Genomic DNA, 19,480 nt, shown 5'->3' with positions numbered 1-19,480 from the left:
CTGTGATAGACACACGCCGCCTGCTTCAGCGCAAAGTGACAGCTTATGGTAAGTTAAAAACCCTGTGTTGGCAAGTGCCTTCCTATACCTCGCACAAGCACAAGCATATTGGCCATTGTTCAAAGGCTTTCCCCCAAGCTTCACACGTTTGGTCCCATCTAGCCTCCGAAGGCCGAGTTGACCTAGCTAGGAATCAGAGTTCAGCAAAGGTACTCAGGGTGCTGGTGACCGCAGGTTGTTTCACCAGGCAGCCCAAATCGATTACATCCATACACAATATAGTAAAGGCCTCACCCTTCAAGCCCACGTCAATTTCATAGAGAAAACACCAGGCCTCGGTGTGCTTTCCTGTGGCAAGGAAACTTTGCTTGCATTCCTTAGGAGGCACAGTGGCTCAGGACTGCCCTACCCCAAGGACTCAGGCTGTGCAGTCCGACTGGTTGAGATCAGCCCTTCTGGCTCTCACGGATGAAACCAACTAGGAAAAGAGCCTCTCCTAAGCTGGGGAACGTGGTGGCTTTTCCTAGTCTTCAAAGGAACAGCACTCTGAGGGAGAGGAGCTGCTGACGTGTGGTAGCAAAATCTCCTCTGCTGAAGAGAAACATTTCGTTGTAAGCGGGTTCCATCAGCCTTGCCACCTTTTCTCAGCTGGCATTACTGGAGGGCAGTCTGTTGGCAGACTCCCCCGAGGCCCTGCTTCCCAGGCTGTGATACACACACGCCGCCTGCTTCAGCGCAAAGGGACAGCTTAAGGTAAGGTAAAAACCCTGTGTTGGCAAGTGCCTGCCTAACCCTCGCACAAGCAAAAGCATATTGGCCATTGGTCAAAGGCTTTCCCCACAAGCTTCACACGTCTGCTCCCATGTAGCCTCCGAAGGCCGAGTTGACCTAGCTAGGAATCAAAGTTCAGGAAAGGAACTCAGGGTGCTGGTGACTGCAGGTTGTTTCACCAGGCAGCCCAAATCGAGTACATCCGTACACAATGTAGTAAAGGCCTCACCCTTCAAGCCCACGTCAATTTCATAGAGAAAACACCAGGCCTCGGTGTGCTTTCCTGTGGCAAGAAAACTTTGCTTGCATTCCTTAGGAGGCACAGTGGCTCAGGACTGCCCTACCCCAAGGACTCAGGCTGTGCAGCCCGACTGGTTGAGATCAGCCCTTCTGGCTCTCACGGATGAAACCAACTAGGAAAAGAGCCTCTCCTAAGCTGGGGAACGTGGTGGCTTTTCCTAGTCTTCAAAGGAACAGCACTCTGAGGGAGAGGAGCTGCTGACGTGTGGTAGCAAAATCTCCTCTGCTGAAGAGAAACATTTCGTTGTAAGCGGGTTCCATCAGCCTTGCCACCTTTTCTCAGCTGGCTATACTGGAGGGCAGTCTGTTGGCAGACTCCCCTCAGGCCCTGCTTCCCAGGCTGTGATACACACACGTCGCCTGCTTCAGCGCAATGGGACAGCTTAAGGTAAGGTAAAAACCTCCTCTGCTGAAGAGAAACATTTCGTGTAAGCGGGTTCCATCAGCCTTGCCACCTTTTCTCAGCTGGCATTACTGGAGGGCAGTCTGTTGGCGGACTCCCCTGAGGCCCTGCTTCCCAGGCTGTGATACACACACGCCGCCTGCTTCAGCGCAGAGGGACAGCTTAAGGTAAGGTAAAAACCCTGTGTTGGCAAGTGCCTGCCTAACCCTCGCACAAGCAAAAGCATATTGGCCATTGGTCAAAGGCTTTCCCCACAAGCTTCACACGTTTGCTCCCATGTAGCCTCCGAAGGCCGAGTTGACCTAGCTAGGAATCAAAGTTCAGGAAAGGAACTCAGGGTGCTGGTGACTGCAGGTTGTTTCACCAGGCAGCCCAAATCGAGTACATCCGTACACAATGTAGTAAAGGCCTCACCCTTCAAACCCACGTCAATTTCATAGAGAAAACACCAGGCCTCGGTGTGCTTTCCTGTGGCAAGGAAACTTTGCTTGCATTCCTTAGGAGGCACAGTGGCTCAGGACTGCCCTACCCCAAGGACTCAGGCTGTGCAGCCCGACTGGTTGAGATCAGCCCTTCTGGCTCTCACGGATGAAACCAACTAGGAAAAGAGCCTCTCCTAAGCTGGGGAACGTGGTGGCTTTTCCTAGTCTTCAAAGGAACAGCACTCTGAGGGAGAGGAGCTGCTGACGTGTGGTAGCAAAATCTCCTCTGCTGAAGAGAAACATTTCGTTGTAAGCGGGTTCCCTCAGCCTTGCCACCTTTTCTCAGCTGGCTATACTGGAGGGCAGTCTGTTGGCAGACTCCCCTGAGGCCCTGCTTCCCAGGCTGTGATACACACACGCCGCCTGCTTCAGCGCAATGGGACAGCTTAAGGTAAGGTAAAAACCTCCTCTGCTGAAGAGAAACATTTCGTGTAAGCGGGTTCCATCAGCCTTGCCACCTTTTCTCAGCTGGCATTACTGGAGGGCAGTCTGTTGGCGGACTCCCCTGAGGCCCTGCTTCCCAGGCTGTGATACACACACGCCGCCTGCTTCAGCGCAGAGGGACAGCTTAAGGTAAGGTAAAAACCCTGTGTTGGCAAGTGCCTGCCTAACCCTCGCACAAGCAAAAGCATATTGGCCATTGGTCAAAGGCTTTCCCCACAAGCTTCACACGTTTGCTCCCATGTAGCCTCCGAAGGCCGAGTTGACCTAGCTAGGAATCAAAGTTCAGGAAAGGAACTCAGGGTGCTGGTGACTGCAGGTTGTTTCACCAGGCAACCCAAGTCGAGTACATCCGTACACAATGTAGTAAAGGCCTCACCCTTCAAGCCCTCGTCAATTTCATAGAGAAAACACCAGGCCTCGGTGTGCTTTCCTGTGGCAAGAAAACTTTGCTTGCATTCCTTAGGAGGCACAGTGGCTCAGGACTGCCCTACCCCAAGGACTCAGGCTGTGCAGCCCGACTGGTTGAGATCAGCCCTTCTGGCTCTCACGGATGAAACCAACTAGGAAAAGAGCCTCTCCTAAGCTGGGGAACGTGGTGGCTTTTCCTAGTCTTCAAAGGAACAGCACTCTGAGGGAGAGGAGCTGCTGACGTGTGGTAGCAAAATCTCCTCTGCTGAAGAGAAACATTTCGTTGTAAGCGGGTTCCCTCAGCCTTGCCACCTTTTCTCAGCTGGCTATACTGGAGGGCAGTCTGTTGGCAGACTCCCCTGAGGCCCTGCTTCCCAGGCTGTGATACACACACGCCGCCTGCTTCAGCGCAAAGGGACAGCTTAAGGTAAGGTAAAAACCCTGTGTTGGCAAGTGCCTGCCTAACCCTCGCACAAGCAAAAGCATATTGGCCATTGGTCAAAGGCTTTCCCCACAAGCTTCACACGTCTGCTCCCATGTAGCCTCCGAAGGCCGAGTTGACCTAGCTAGGAATCAAAGTTCAGGAAAGGAACTCAGGGTGCTGGTGACTGCAGGTTGTTTCACCAGGCAGCCCAAATCGAGTACATCCGTACACAATGTAGTAAAGGCCTCACCCTTCAAGCCCACGTCAATTTCATAGAGAAAACACCAGGCCTCGGTGTGCTTTCCTGTGGCAAGAAAACTTTGCTTGCATTCCTTAGGAGGCACAGTGGCTCAGGACTGCCCTACCCCAAGGACTCAGGCTGTGCAGCCCGACTGGTTGAGATCAGCCCTTCTGGCTCTCACGGATGAAACCAACTAGGAAAAGAGCCTCTCCTAAGCTGGGGAACGTGGTGGCTTTTCCTAGTCTTCAAAGGAACAGCACTCTGAGGGAGAGGAGCTGCTGACGTGTGGTAGCAAAATCTCCTCTGCTGAAGAGAAACATTTCGTTGTAAGCGGGTTCCATCAGCCTTGCCACCTTTTCTCAGCTGGCTATACTGGAAGGCAGTCTGTTGGCAGACTCCCCTGAGGCCCTGCTTCCCAGGCTGTGATACACACACGCCGCCTGCTTCAGCGCAAAGGGACAGCTTAAGGTAAGGTAAAAACCCTGTGTTGGCAAGTGCCTGCCTAACCCTCGCACAAGCAAAAGCATATTGGCCATTGGTCAAAGGCTTTCCCCACAAGCTTCACACGTTTGCTCCCATGTAGCCTCCGAAGGCCGAGTTGACCTAGCTAGGAATCAAAGTTCAGGAAAGGAACTCAGGGTGCTGGTGACCGCAGGTTGTTTCACCAGGCAGCCCAAATCGAGTACATCCGTACACAATGTAGTAAAGGCCTCACCCTTCAAACCCACGTCAATTTCATAGAGAAAACACCAGGCCTCGGTGTGCTTTCCTGTGGCAAGGAAACTCTGCTTGCATTCCTTAGGAGGCACAGTGGCTCAGGACTGCCCTACCCCAAGGACTCAGGCTGTGCAGCCCGACTGGTTGAGATCAGCCCTTCTGGCTCTCACGGATGAAACCAACTAGGAAAAGAGCCTCTCCTAAGCTGGGGAACGTGGTGGCTTTTCCTAGTCTTCAAAGGAACAGCACTCTGAGGGAGAGGAGCTGCTGACGTGTGGTAGCAAAATCTCCTCTGCTGAAGAGAAACATTTCATTGTAAGCGGGTTCCATCAGCCTTGCCACCTTTTCTCAGCTGGCTATACTGGAGGGCAGTCTGTTGGCAGACTCCCCTGAGGCCCTGCTTCCCAGGCTGTGATACACACACGCCGCCTGCTTCAGCGCAAAGGGACAGCTTAAGGTAAGGTAAAAACCCTGTGTTGGCAAGTGCCTGCCTAACCATCGCACAAGCAAAAGCATATTGGCCATTGGTCAAAGGCTTTCCCCACAAGCTTCACACGTTTGCTCCCATGTAGCCTCCGAAGGCCGAGTTGACCTAGCTAGGAATCAAAGTTCAGGAAAGGAACTCAGGGTGCTGGTGACTGCAGGTTGTTTCACCAGGCAACCCAAGTCGAGTACATCCGTACACAATGTAGTAAAGGCCTCACCCTTCAAGCCCTCGTCAATTTCATAGAGAAAACACCAGGCCTCGGTGTGCTTTCCTGTGGCAAGAAAACTTTGCTTGCATTCCTTAGGAGGCACAGTGGCTCAGGACTGCCCTACCCCAAGGACTCAGGCTGTGCAGCCCGACTGGTTGAGATCAGCCCTTCTGGCTCTCACGGATGAAACCAACTAGGAAAAGAGCCTCTCCTAAGCTGGGGAACGTGGTGGCTTTTCCTAGTCTTCAAAGGAACAGCACTCTGAGGGAGAGGAGCTGCTGACGTGTGGTAGCAAAATCTCCTCTGCTGAAGAGAAACATTTCGTTGTAAGCGGGTTCCATCAGCCTTGCCACCTTTTCTCAGCTGGCTATACTGGAGGGCAGTCTGTTGGCAGACTCCCCTGAGGCCCTGCTTCCCAGGCTGTGATACACACACGCCGCCTGCTTCAGCGCAAAGTGACAGCTTATGGTAAGTTAAAAACCCTGTGTTGGCAAGTGCCTTCCTATACCTCGCACAAGCACAAGCATATTGGCCATTGTTCAAAGGCTTTCCCCCAAGCTTCACACGTTTGGTCCCATCTAGCCTCCGAAGGCCGAGTTGACCTAGCTAGGAATCAGAGTTCAGCAAAGGTACTCAGGGTGCTGGTGACCGCAGGTTGTTTCACCAGGCAGCCCAAATCGATTACATCCATACACAATATAGTAAAGGCCTCACCCTTCAAGCCCACGTCAATTTCATAGAGAAAACACCAGGCCTCGGTGTGCTTTCCTGTGGCAAGGAAACTTTGCTTGCATTCCTTAGGAGGCACAGTGGCTCAGGACTGCCCTACCCCAAGGACTCAGGCTGTGCAGTCCGACTGGTTGAGATCAGCCCTTCTGGCTCTCACGGATGAAACCAACTAGGAAAAGAGCCTCTCCTAAGCTGGGGAACGTGGTGGCTTTTCCTAGTCTTCAAAGGAACAGCACTCTGAGGGAGAGGAGCTGCTGACGTGTGGTAGCAAAATCTCCTCTGCTGAAGAGAAACATTTCGTTGTAAGCGGGTTCCATCAGCCTTGCCACCTTTTCTCAGCTGGCATTACTGGAGGGCAGTCTGTTGGCAGACTCCCCCGAGGCCCTGCTTCCCAGGCTGTGATACACACACGCCGCCTGCTTCAGCGCAAAGGGACAGCTTAAGGTAAGGTAAAAACCCTGTGTTGGCAAGTGCCTGCCTAACCCTCGCACAAGCAAAAGCATATTGGCCATTGGTCAAAGGCTTTCCCCACAAGCTTCACACGTCTGCTCCCATGTAGCCTCCGAAGGCCGAGTTGACCTAGCTAGGAATCAAAGTTCAGGAAAGGAACTCAGGGTGCTGGTGACTGCAGGTTGTTTCACCAGGCAGCCCAAATCGAGTACATCCGTACACAATGTAGTAAAGGCCTCACCCTTCAAGCCCACGTCAATTTCATAGAGAAAACACCAGGCCTCGGTGTGCTTTCCTGTGGCAAGAAAACTTTGCTTGCATTCCTTAGGAGGCACAGTGGCTCAGGACTGCCCTACCCCAAGGACTCAGGCTGTGCAGCCCGACTGGTTGAGATCAGCCCTTCTGGCTCTCACGGATGAAACCAACTAGGAAAAGAGCCTCTCCTAAGCTGGGGAACGTGGTGGCTTTTCCTAGTCTTCAAAGGAACAGCACTCTGAGGGAGAGGAGCTGCTGACGTGTGGTAGCAAAATCTCCTCTGCTGAAGAGAAACATTTCGTTGTAAGCGGGTTCCATCAGCCTTGCCACCTTTTCTCAGCTGGCTATACTGGAAGGCAGTCTGTTGGCAGACTCCCCTGAGGCCCTGCTTCCCAGGCTGTGATACACACACGCCGCCTGCTTCAGCGCAAAGGGACAGCTTAAGGTAAGGTAAAAACCCTGTGTTGGCAAGTGCCTGCCTAACCCTCGCACAAGCAAAAGCATATTGGCCATTGGTCAAAGGCTTTCCCCACAAGCTTCACACGTTTGCTCCCATGTAGCCTCCGAAGGCCGAGTTGACCTAGCTAGGAATCAAAGTTCAGGAAAGGAACTCAGGGTGCTGGTGACCGCAGGTTGTTTCACCAGGCACCCCAAATCGAGTACATCCGTACACAATGTAGTAAAGGCCTCACCCTTCAAACCCACGTCAATTTCATAGAGAAAACACCAGGCCTCGGTGTGCTTTCCTGTGGCAAGGAAACTTTGCTTGCATTCCTTAGGAGGCACAGTGGCTCAGGACTGCCCTACCCCAAGGACTCAGGCTGTGCAGCCCGACTGGTTGAGATCAGCCCTTCTGGCTCTCACGGATGAAACCAACTAGGAAAAGAGCCTCTCCTAAGCTGGGGAACGTGGTGGCTTTTCCTAGTCTTCAAAGGAACAGCACTCTGAGGGAGAGGAGCTGCTGACGTGTGGTAGCAAAATCTCCTCTGCTGAAGAGAAACATTTCGTTGTAAGCGGGTTCCCTCAGCCTTGCCACCTTTTCTCAGCTGGCATTAATGGAGGGCAGTCTGTTGGCAGACTCCCCTGAGGCCCTGCTTCCCAGGCTGTGATACACACACGCCGCCTGCTTCAGCGCAATGGGACAGCTTAAGGTAAGGTAAAAACCTCCTCTGCTGAAGAGAAACATTTCGTTGTAAGCGGGTTCCATCAGCCTTGCCACCTTTTCTCAGCTGGCATTACTGGAGGGCAGTCTGTTGGCAGACTACCCTGAGGCCCTGCTTCCCAGGCTGTGATACACACACGCCGCCTGCTTCAGCGCAAAGTGACAGCTTATGGTAAGTTAAAAACCCTGTGTTGGCAAGTGCCTTCCTATACCTCGCACAAGCACAAGCATATTGGCCATTGTTCAAAGGCTTTCCCCCAAGCTTCACACGTTTGTTCCCATCTAGCCTCCGAAGGCCGAGTTGACCTAGCTAGGAATCAAAGTTCAGCAAAGGTACTCAGGGTGCTGGTGACCGCAGGTTGTTTCACCAGGCAGCCCAAATCGATTACATCCATACACAATAGAGTAAAGGCCTCACCCTTCAAGCCCACGTCAATTTCACAGAGAAAACACCAGGCCTCGGTGTGCTTTCCTGTGGCAAGGAAACTTTGCTTGCATTCCTTAGGAGGCACAGTGGCTCAGGACTGCCCTACCCCAAGGACTCAGGCGGTGCAGCCCGACTGGTTGAGATCAGCCCTTCTGGCTCTCACGGATGAAACCAACTAGGAAAAGAGCCTCTCCTAACCTGGGGAACGTGGTGGCTTTTCCTAGTCTTCAAAGGAACAGCACTCTGAGGGAGAGGAGCTGCTGACGTGTGGTAGCAAAATCTCCTCTGCTGAAGAGAAACATTTCGTTGTAAGCGGGTTCCCTCAGCCTTGCCACCTTTTCTCAGCTGGCTATACTGGAGGGCAGTCTGTTGGCAGACTCCCCTCAGGCCCTGCTTCCCAGGCTGTGATACACACACGCCGCCTGCTTCAGCGCAATGGGACAGCTTAAGGTAAGGTAAAAACCTCCTCTGCTGAAGAGAAACATTTCGTGTAAGCGGGTTCCATCAGCCTTGCCACCTTTTCTCAGCTGGCATTACTGGAGGGCAGTCTGTTGGCGGACTCCCATGAGGCCCTGCTTCCCAGGCTGTGATACACACACGCCGCCTGCTTCAGCGCAGAGGGACAGCTTAAGGTAAGGTAAAAACCCTGTGTTGGCAAGTGCCTGCCTAACCCTCGCACAAGCAAAAGCATATTGGCCATTGGTCAAAGGCTTTCCCCACAAGCTTCACACGTTTGCTCCCATGTAGCCTCCGAAGGCCGAGTTGACCTAGCTAGGAATCAAAGTTCAGGAAAGGAACTCAGGGTGCTGGTGACTGCAGGTTGTTTCACCAGGCAACCCAAGTCGAGTACATCCGTACACAATGTAGTAAAGGCCTCACCCTTCAAGCCCTCGTCAATTTCATAGAGAAAACACCAGGCCTCGGTGTGCTTTCCTGTGGCAAGGAAACTTTGCTTGCATTCCTTAGGAGGCACAGTGGCTCAGGACTGCCCTACCCCAAGGACTCAGGCTGTGCAGCCCGACTGGTTGAGATCAGCCCTTCTGGCTCTCACGGATGAAACCAACTAGGAAAAGAGCCTCTCCTAAGCTGGGGAACGTGGTGGCTTTTCCTAGTCTTCAAAGGAACAGCACTCTGAGGGAGAGGAGCTGCTGACGTGTGGTAGCAAAATCTCCTCTGCTGAAGAGAAACATTTCGTTGTAAGCGGGTTCCATCAGCCTTGCCACCTTTTCTCAGCTGGCTATACTGGAGGGCAGTCTGTTGGCAGACTCCCCTGAGGCCCTGCTTCCCAGGCTGTGATACACACACGCCGCCTGCTTCAGCGCAAAGGGACAGCTTAAGGTAAGGTAAAAACCCTGTGTTGGCAAGTGCCTGCCTAACCCTCGCACAAGCAAAAGCATATTGGCCATTGGTCAAAGGCTTTCCCCACAAGCTTCACACGTCTGCTCCCATGTAGCCTCCGAAGGCCGAGTTGACCTAGCTAGGAATCAAAGTTCAGGAAAGGAACTCAGGGTGCTGGTGACTGCAGGTTGTTTCACCAGGCAGCCCAAATCGAGTACATCCGTACACAATGTAGTAAAGGCCTCACCCTTCAAGCCCACGTCAATTTCATAGAGAAAACACCAGGCCTCGGTGTGCTTTCCTGTGGCAAGAAAACTTTGCTTGCATTCCTTAGGAGGCACAGTGGCTCAGGACTGCCCTACCCCAAAGACTCAGGCTGTGCAGCCCGACTGGTTGAGATCAGCCCTTCTGGCTCTCACGGATGAAACCAACTAGGAAAAGAGCCTCTCCTAAGCTGGGGAACGTGGTGGCTTTTCCTAGTCTTCAAAGGAACAGCACTCTGAGGGAGAGGAGCTGCTGACGTGTGGTAGCAAAATCTCCTCTGCTGAAGAGAAACATTTCGTTGTAAGCGGGTTCCATCAGCCTTGCCACCTTTTCTCAGCTGGCTATACTGGAAGGCAGTCTGTTGGCAGACTCCCCTGAGGCCCTGCTTCCCAGGCTGTGATACACACACGCCGCCTGCTTCAGCGCAAAGGGACAGCTTAAGGTAAGGTAAAAACCCTGTGTTGGCAAGTGCCTGCCTAACCCTCGCACAAGCAAAAGCATATTGGCCATTGGTCAAAGGCTTTCCCCACAAGCTTCACACGTTTGCTCCCATCTAGCCTCCGAAGGCCGAGTTGACCTAGCTAGGAATCAAAGTTCAGAAAAGGAACTCAGGGTGCTGGTGACTGCAGGTTGTTTCACCAGGCAGCCCAAATCGAGTACATCCGTACACAATGTAGTAAAGGCCTCACCCTTCAAACCCACGTCAATTTCATAGAGAAAACACCAGGCCTCGGTGTGCTTTCCTGTGGCAAGGAAACTTTGCTTGCATTCCTTAGGAGGCACAGTGGCTCAGGACTGCCCTACCCCAAGGACTCAGGCTGTGCAGCCCGACTGGTTGAGATCAGCCCTTCTGGCTCTCACGGATGAAACCAACTAGGAAAAGAGCCTCTCCTAAGCTGGGGAACGTGGTGGCTTTTCCTAGTCTTCAAAGGAACAGCACTCTGAGGGAGAGGAGCTGCTGACGTGTGGTAGCAAAATCTCCTCTGCTGAAGAGAAACATTTCGTTGTAAGCGGGTTCCCTCAGCCTTGCCACCTTTTCTCAGCTGGCATTACTGGAGGGCAGTCTGTTGGCAGACTCCCCTGAGGCCCTGCTTCCCAGGCTGTGATACACACACGCCGCCTGCTTCAGCGCAATGGGACAGCTTAAGGTAAGGTAAAAACCTCCTCTGCTGCAGAGAAACATTTCGTTGTAAGCGGGTTCCATCAGCCTTGCCACCTTTTCTCAGCTGGCATTACTGGAGGGCAGTCTGTTGGCAGACTACCCTGAGGCCCTGCTTCCCAGGCTGTGATAGACACACGCCGCCTGCTTCAGCGCAAAGTGACAGCTTATGGTAAGTTAAAAACCCTGTGTTGGCAAGTGCCTTCCTATACCTCGCACAAGCACAAGCATATTGGCCATTGTTCAAAGGCTTTCCCCCAAGCTTCACACGTTTGTTCCCATCTAGCCTCCGAAGGCCGAGTTGACCTAGCTAGGAATCAAAGTTCAGCAAAGGTACTCAGGGTGCTGGTGACCGCAGGTTGTTTCACCAGGCAGCCCAAATCGATTACATCCATACACAATAGAGTAAAGGCCTCACCCTTCAAGCCCACGTCAATTTCATAGAGAAAACACCAGGCCTCGGTGTGCTTTCCTGTGGCGAGGAAACTTTGCTTGCATTCCTTAGGAGGCACAGTGGCTCAGGACTGCCCTACCCCAAGGACTCAGGCGGTGCAGCCCGACTGGTTGAGATCAGCCCTTCTGGCTCTCACGGATGAAACCAACTAGGAAAAGAGCCTCTCCTAACCTGGGGAACGTGGTGGCTTTTCCTAGTCTTCAAAGGAACAGCACTCTGAGGGAGAGGAGCTGCTGACGTGTGGTAGCAAAATCTCCTCTGCTGAAGAGAAACATTTCGTTGTAAGCGGGTTCCCTCAGCCTTGCCACCTTTTCTCAGCTGGCTATACTGGAGGGCAGTCTGTTGGCAGACTCCCCTCAGGCCCTGCTTCCCAGGCTGTGATACACACACGCCGCCTGCTTCAGCGCAATGGGACAGCTTAAGGTAAGGTAAAAACCTCCTCTGCTGAAGAGAAACATTTCGTGTAAGCGGGTTCCATCAGCCTTGCCACCTTTTCTCAGCTGGCATTACTGGAGGGCAGTCTGTTGGCGGACTCCCCTGAGGCCCTGCTTCCCAGGCTGTGATACACACACGCCGCCTGCTTCAGCGCAGAGGGACAGCTTAAGGTAAGGTAAAAACCCTGTGTTGGCAAGTGCCTGCCTAACCCTCGCACAAGCAAAAGCATATTGGCCATTGGTCAAAGGCTTTCCCCACAAGCTTCACACGTTTGCTCCCATGTAGCCTCCGAAGGCCGAGTTGACCTAGCTAGGAATCAAAGTTCAGGAAAGGAACTCAGGGTGCTGGTGACTGCAGGTTGTTTCACCAGGCAGCCCAAATCGAGTACATCCGTACACAATGTAGTAAAGGCCTCACCCTTCAAACCCACGTCAATTTCATAGAGAAAACACCAGGCCTCGGTGTGCTTTCCTGTGGCAAGGAAACTTTGCTTGCATTCCTTAGGAGGCACAGTGGCTCAGGACTGCCCTACCCCAAGGACTCAGGCTGTGCAGCCCGACTGGTTGAGATCAGCCCTTCTGGCTCTCACGGATGAAACCAACTAGGAAAAGAGCCTCTCCTAAGCTGGGGAACGTGGTGGCTTTTCCTAGTCTTCAAAGGAACAGCACTCTGAGGGAGAGGAGCTGCTGACGTGTGGTAGCAAAATCTCCTCTGCTGAAGAGAAACATTTCGTTGTAAGCGGGTTCCCTCAGCCTTGCCACCTTTTCTCAGCTGGCTATACTGGAGGGCAGTCTGTTGGCAGACTCCCCTGAGGCCCTGCTTCCCAGGCTGTGATACACACACGCCGCCTGCTTCAGCGCAATGGGACAGCTTAAGGTAAGGTAAAAACCTCCTCTGCTGAAGAGAAACATTTCGTGTAAGCGGGTTCCATCAGCCTTGCCACCTTTTCTCAGCTGGCATTACTGGAGGGCAGTCTGTTGGCGGACTCCCCTGAGGCCCTGCTTCCCAGGCTGTGATACACACACGCCGCCTGCTTCAGCGCAGAGGGACAGCTTAAGGTAAGGTAAAAACCCTGTGTTGGCAAGTGCCTGCCTAACCCTCGCACAAGCAAAAGCATATTGGCCATTGGTCAAAGGCTTTCCCCACAAGCTTCACACGTTTGCTCCCATGTAGCCTCCGAAGGCCGAGTTGACCTAGCTAGGAATCAGAGTTCAGGAAAGGTACTCAGGGTGCTGGTGACCGCAGGTTGTTTCACCAGGCAGCCCAAATCGATTACATCCATACACAATATAGTAAAGGCCTCACCCTTCAAGCCCACGTCAATTTCATAGAGAAAACACCAGGCCTCGGTGTGCTTTCCTGTGGCAAGGAAACTTTGCTTGCATTCCTTAGGAGGCACAGTGGCTCAGGACTGCCCTACCCCAAGGACTCAGGCTGTGCAGCCCGACTGGTTGAGATCAGCCCTTCTGGCTCTCACGGATGAAACCAACTAGGAAAAGAGCCTCTCCTAAGCTGGGGAACGTGGTGGCTTTTCCTAGTCTTCAAAGGAACAGCACTCTGAGGGAGAGGAGCTGCTGACGTGTGGTAGCAAAATCTCCTCTGCTGAAGAGAAACATTTCATTGTAAGCGGGTTCCATCAGCCTTGCCACCTTTTCTCAGCTGGCTATACTGGAGGGCAGTCTGTTGGCAGACTCCCCTGAGGCCCTGCTTCCCAGGCTGTGATACACACACGCCGCCTGCTTCAGCGCAAAGGGACAGCTTAAGGTAAGGTAAAAACCCTGTGTTGGCAAGTGCCTGCCTAACCCTCGCACAAGCAAAAGCATATTGGCCATTGGTCAAAGGCTTTCCCCACAAGCTTCACACGTTTGCTCCCATGTAGCCTCCGAAGGCCGAGTTGACCTAGCTAGGAATCAAAGTTCAGGAAAGGAACTCAGGGTGCTGGTGACTGCAGGTTGTTTCACCAGGCAGCCCAAATCGAGTACATCCGTACACAATGTAGTAAAGGCCTCACCCTTCAAACCCACGTCAATTTCATAGAGAAAACACCAGGCCTCGGTGTGCTTTCCTGTGGCAAGGAAACTTTGCTTGCATTCCTTAGGAGGCACAGTGGCTCAGGACTGCCCTACCCCAAGGACTCAGGCTGTGCAGCCCGACTGGTTGAGATCAGCCCTTCTGGCTCTCACGGATGAAACCAACTAGGAAAAGAGCCTCTCCTAAGCTGGGGAACGTGGTGGCTTTTCCTAGTCTTCAAAGGAACAGCACTCTGAGGGAGAGGAGCTGCTGACGTGTGGTAGCAAAATCTCCTCTGCTGAAGAGAAACATTTCGTTGTAAGCGGGTTCCCTCAGCCTTGCCACCTTTTCTCAGCTGGCATTACTGGAGGGCAGTCTGTTGGCAGACTCCCCTGAGGCCCTGCTTCCCAGGCTGTGATACACACACGCCGCCTGCTTCAGCGCAATGGGACAGCTTAAGGTAAGGTAAAAACCTCCTCTGCTGAAGAGAAACATTTCGTTGTAAGCGGGTTCCATCAGCCTTGCCACCTTTTCTCAGCTGGCATTACTGGAGGGCAGTCTGTTGGCAGACTACCCTGAGGCCCTGCTTCCCAGGCTGTGATACACACACGCCGCCTGCTTCAGCGCAAAGTGACAGCTTATGGTAAGTTAAAAACCCTGTGTTGGCAAGTGCCTTCCTATACCTCGCACAAGCACAAGCATATTGGCCATTGTTCAAAGGCTTTCCCCCAAGCTTCACACGTTTGTTCCCATCTAGCCTCCGAAGGCCGAGTTGACCTAGCTAGGAATCAAAGTTCAGCAAAGGTACTCAGGGTGCTGGTGACCGCAGGTTGTTTCACCAGGCAGCCCAAATCGATTACATCCATACACAATAGAGTAAAGGCCTCACCCTTCAAGCCCACGTCAATTTCATAGAGAAAACACCAGGCCTCGGTGTGCTTTCCTGTGGCAAGGAAACTTTGCTTGCATTCCTTAGGAGGCACAGTGGCTCAGGACTGCCCTACCCCAAGGACTCAGGCTGTGCAGTCCGACTGGTTGAGATCAGCCCTTCTGGCTCTCACGGATGAAACCAACTAGGAAAAGAGCCTCTCCTAAGCTGGGGAACGTGGTGGCTTTTCCTAGTCTTCAAAGGAACAGCACTCTGAGGGAGAGGAGCTGCTGACGTGTGGTAGCAAAATCTCCTCTGCTGAAGAGAAACATTTCGTTGTAAGCGGGTACCATCATCCTTGCCACCTTTTCTCAGCTGGCATTACTGGAGGGCAGTCTGTTGGCAGACTCCCCCAAGGCCCTGCTTCCCAGGCTGTGATACACACACGCCGCCTGCTTCAGCGCAAAGGGACAGCTTAAGGTAAGGTAAAAACCCTGTGTTGGCAAGTGCCTGCCTAACCCTCGCACAAGCAAAAGCATATTGGCCATTGGTCAAAGGCTTTCCCCACAAGCTTCACACGTTTGCTCCCATGTAGCCTCCGAAGGCCGAGTTGACCTAGCTAGGAATCAAAGTTCAGGAAAGGAACTCAGGGTCCTGGTGACTGCAGGTTGTTTCACCAGGCAGCCCAAATCGAGTACATCCGTACACAATGTAGTAAAGGCCTCACCCTTCAAGCCCACATCAATTTCAGAGAGAAAACACCAGGCCTCGGTGTGCTTTCCTGTGGCAAGGAAACTTTGCTTGCATTCCTTAGGAGGCACAGTGGCTCAGGACTGCCCTACCCCAAGGACTCAGGCTGTGCAGCCCGACTGGTTGAGATCAGCCCTTCTGGCTCTCACGGATGAAACCAACTAGGAAAAGAGCCTCTCCTAAGCTGGGGAACGAGGTGGCTTTTCCTAGTCTTCAAAGGAACAGCACTCTGAGGGAGAGGAGCTGCTGACGTGTGGTAGCAAAATCTCCTATGCTGAAGAGAAACATTTCGTTGTAAGCGGGTTCCCTCAGCCTTGCCACCTTTTCTCAGCTGGCTATACTGGAGGGCAGTCTGTTGGCAGACTCCCCTGAGGCCCTGCTTCCCAGGCTGTGATACACACACGCCGCCTGCTTCAGTGCAATGGGACAGCTTAAGGTAAGGTAAAAACCTCCTCTGCTGAAGAGAAACATTTCGTTGTAAGCGGGTTCCATCAGCCTTGCCACCTTTTCTCAGCTGGCATTACTGGAGGGCAGTCTGTTGGCAGACTCCCCTGAGGCCCTGCTTCCCAAGCTGTGATACACACACGCCGCCTGCTTCAGCGCAAAGGGACAGCTTAAGGTAAGGTAAAAACCCTGTGTTGGCAAGTGCCTGCCTAACCCTCGCACAAGCAAAAGCATATTGGCCATTGGTCAAAGGCTTTCCCCACAAGCTTCACACGTTTGCTCCCATGTAGCCTCCGAAGGCCGAGTTGACCTAGCTAGGAATCAAAGTTCAGGAAAGGAACTCAGGGTGCTGGTGACTGCAGGTTGTTTCACCAGGCAACCCAAGTCGAGTACATCCGTACACAATGTAGTAAAGGCCTCACCCTTCAAGCCCTCGTCAATTTCATAGAGAAAACACCAGGCCTCGGTGTGCTTTCCTGTGGCAAGAAAACTTTGCTTGCATTCCTTAGGAGGCACAGTGGCTCAGGACTGCCCTACCCCAAGGACTCAGGCTGTGCAGCCCGACTGGTTGAGATCAGCCCTTCTGGCTCTCACGGATGAAACCAACTAGGAAAAGAGCCTCTCCTAAGCTGGGGAACGTGGTGGCTTTTCCTAGTCTTCAAAGGAACAGCACTCTGAGGGAGAGGAGCTGCTGACGTGTGGTAGCAAAATCTCCTCTGCTGAAGAGAAACATTTCGTTGTAAGCGGGTTCCATCAGCCTTGCCACCTTTTCTCAGCTGGCTATACTGGAGGGCAGTCTGTTGGCAGACTCCCCTGAGGCCCTGCTTCCCAGGCTGTGATACACACACGCCGCCTGCTTCAGCGCAATGGGACAGCTTAAGGTAAGGTAAAAACCTCCTCTGCTGAAGAGAAACATTTCGTTGTAAGCGGGTTCCATCAGCCTTGCCACCTTTTCTCAGCTGGCATTACTGGAGGGCAGTCTGTTGGCAGACTACCCTGAGGCCCTGCTTCCCAGGCTGTGATAGACACACGCCGCCTGCTTCAGCGCAAAGTGACAGCTTATGGTAAGTTAAAAACCCTGTGTTGGCAAGTGCCTTCCTATACCTCGCACAAGCACAAGCATATTGGCCATTGTTCAAAGGCTTTCCCCCAAGCTTCACACGTTTGGTCCCATCTAGCCTCCGAAGGCCGAGTTGACCTAGCTAGGAATCAGAGTTCAGCAAAGGTACTCAGGGTGCTGGTGACCGCAGGTTGTTTCACCAGGCAGCCCAAATCGATTACATCCATACGCAATATAGTAAAGGCCTCACCCTTCAAGCCCACGTCAATTTCATAGAGAAAACACCAGGCCTCGGTGTGCTTTCCTGTGGCAAGGAAACTTTGCTTGCATTCCTTAGGAGGCACAGTGGCTCAGGACTGCCCTACCCCAAGGACTCAGGCTGTGCAGCCCGACTGGTTGAGATCAGCCCTTCTGGCTCTCACGGATGAAACCAACTAGGAAAAGAGCCTCTCCTAAGCTGGGGAACGTGGTGGCTTTTCCTAGTCTTCAAAGGAACAGCACTCTGAGGGAGAGGAGCTGCTGACGTGTGGTAGCAAAATCTCCTCTGCTGAAGAGAAACATTTCATTGTAAGCGGGTTCCATCAGCCTTGCCACCTTTTCTCAGCTGGCTATACTGGAGGGCAGTCTGTTGGCAGACTCCCCTGAGGCCCTGCTTCCCAGGCTGTGATACACACACGCCGCCTGCTTCAGCGCAAAGGGACAGCTTAAGGTAAGGTAAAAACCCTGTGTTGGCAAGTGCCTGCCTAACCCTCGCACAAGCAAAAGCATATTGGCCATTGGTCAAAGGCTTTCCCCACAAGCTTCACACGTTTGCTCCCATGTAGCCTCCGAAGGCCGAGTTGACCTAGCTAGGAATCAAAGTTCAGGAAAGGAACTCAGGGTGCTGGTGACTGCAGGTTATTTCACCAGGCAGCCCAAAAAGAGTACAACCGTACACAATGTAGTAAAGGCCTCACCCTTCAAGCCCACGTCAATTTCATAGAGAAAACACCAGGCCTCGGTGTGCTTTCCTGTGGCAAGAAAACTTTGCTTGCATTCCTTAGGAGGCACAGTGGCTCAGGACTGCCCTACCCCAAGGACTCAGGCTGTGCAGCCCGACTGGTTGAGATCAGCCCTTCTGGCTCTCACGGATGAAACCAACTAGGAAAAGAGCCTCTCCTAAGCTGGGGAACGTGGTGGCTTTTCCTAGTCTTCAAAGGAACAGCACTGAGGGGGAGGAGCTGCTGACGTGTGGTAGCAAAATCTCCTCTGCTGAAGAGAAACATTTCGTTGTAAGCGGGTTCCATCAGCCTTGCCACCTTTTCTCAGCTGGCATTACTGGAGGGCAGTCTGTTGGCAGACTCCCCCGAGGCCCTGCTTCCCAGGCTGTGATACACACACGCCGCCTGCTTCAGCGCAAAGGGACAGCTTATGGTAAGTTAAAAACCCTGTGTTGGCAAGTGCCTTCCTATACCTCGCACAAGCACAAGCATATTGGCCATTGTTCAAAGTCTTTCCCCCAAGCTTCACACGTTTGTTCCCATCTAGCCTCCGAAGGCCGAGTTGACCTAGCTAGGAATCAAAGTTCAGCAAAGGTACTCAGGGTGCTGGTGACTGCAGGTTGTTTCAACAGGCAGCCCTAATCGATTACATCCATACACAATGTAGTAAAGGCCTCACCCTTCAAGCCCACGTCAATTTCATAGAGAAAACACCAGGCCTCGGTGTGCTTTCCTGTGGCAAGGAAACTTTGCTTGCATTCCTTAGGAGGCACAGTGGCTCAGGACTGCCCTACCCCAAGGACTCAGGCTGTGCAGCCCGACTGGTTGAGATCAGCCCTTCTGGCTCTCACGGATGAAACCAACTAGGAAAAGAGCCTCTCCTAAGCTGGGGAACGTGGTGGCTTTTCCTAGTCTTCAAAGGAACAGCACTCTGAGGGAGAGGAGCTGCTGACGTGTGGTAGCAAAATCTCCTCTGCTGAAGAGAAACATTTCGTTGTAAGCGGGTTCCATCAGCCTTGCCACCTTTTCTCAGCTGGCTATACTGGAGGGCAGTCTGTTGGCAGACTCCCCTGAGGCCCTGCTTCCCAGGCTGTGATACACACACGCCGCCTGCTTCAGCGCAAAGGGACAGCTTAAGGTAAGGTAAAAACCCTGTGTTGGCAAGTGCCTGCCTAACCCTCGCACAAGCAAAAGCATATTGGCCATTGGTCAAAGGCTTTCCCCACAAGCTTCACACGTTTGCTCCCATGTAGCCTCCGAAGGCCGAGTTGACCTAGCTAGGAATCAAAGTTTAGGAAAGGAACTCAGGGTGCTGGTGACTGCAGGTTGTTTCACCAGGCAGCCCAAATCGAGTACATCCGTACACAATGTAGTAAATGCCTCACCCTTCAAACCCACGTCAATTTCATAGAGAAAACACCAGGCCTCGGTGTGCTTTCCTGTGGCAAGGAAACTTTGCTTGCATTCCTTAGGAGGCACAGTGGCTCAGGACTGCCCTACCCCAAGGACTCAGGCTGTGCAGCCCGACTGGTTGAGATCAGCCCTTCTGGCTCTCACGGATGAAACCAACTAGGAAAAGAGCCTCTCCTAAGCTGGGGAACGTGGTGGCTTTTCCTAGTCTTCAAAGGAACAGCACTCTGAGGGAGAGGAGCTGCTGACGTGTGGTAGCAAAATCTCCTCTGCTGAAGAGAAACATTTCGTTGTAAGCGGGTTCCCTCAGCCTTGCCACCTTTTCTCAGCTGGCTATACTGGAGGGCAGTCTGTTGGCAGACTCCCCTGAGGCCCTGCTTCCCAGGCTGTGATACACACA

Source organism: Eubalaena glacialis, chromosome 15 (assembly GCF_028564815.1).
Source record: "Eubalaena glacialis isolate mEubGla1 chromosome 15, mEubGla1.1.hap2.+ XY, whole genome shotgun sequence".
In the NCBI taxonomy this organism is placed as follows: domain Eukaryota; kingdom Metazoa; phylum Chordata; class Mammalia; order Artiodactyla; family Balaenidae; genus Eubalaena; species Eubalaena glacialis.
Note: the sequence above shows the minus strand (reverse complement) of the source record.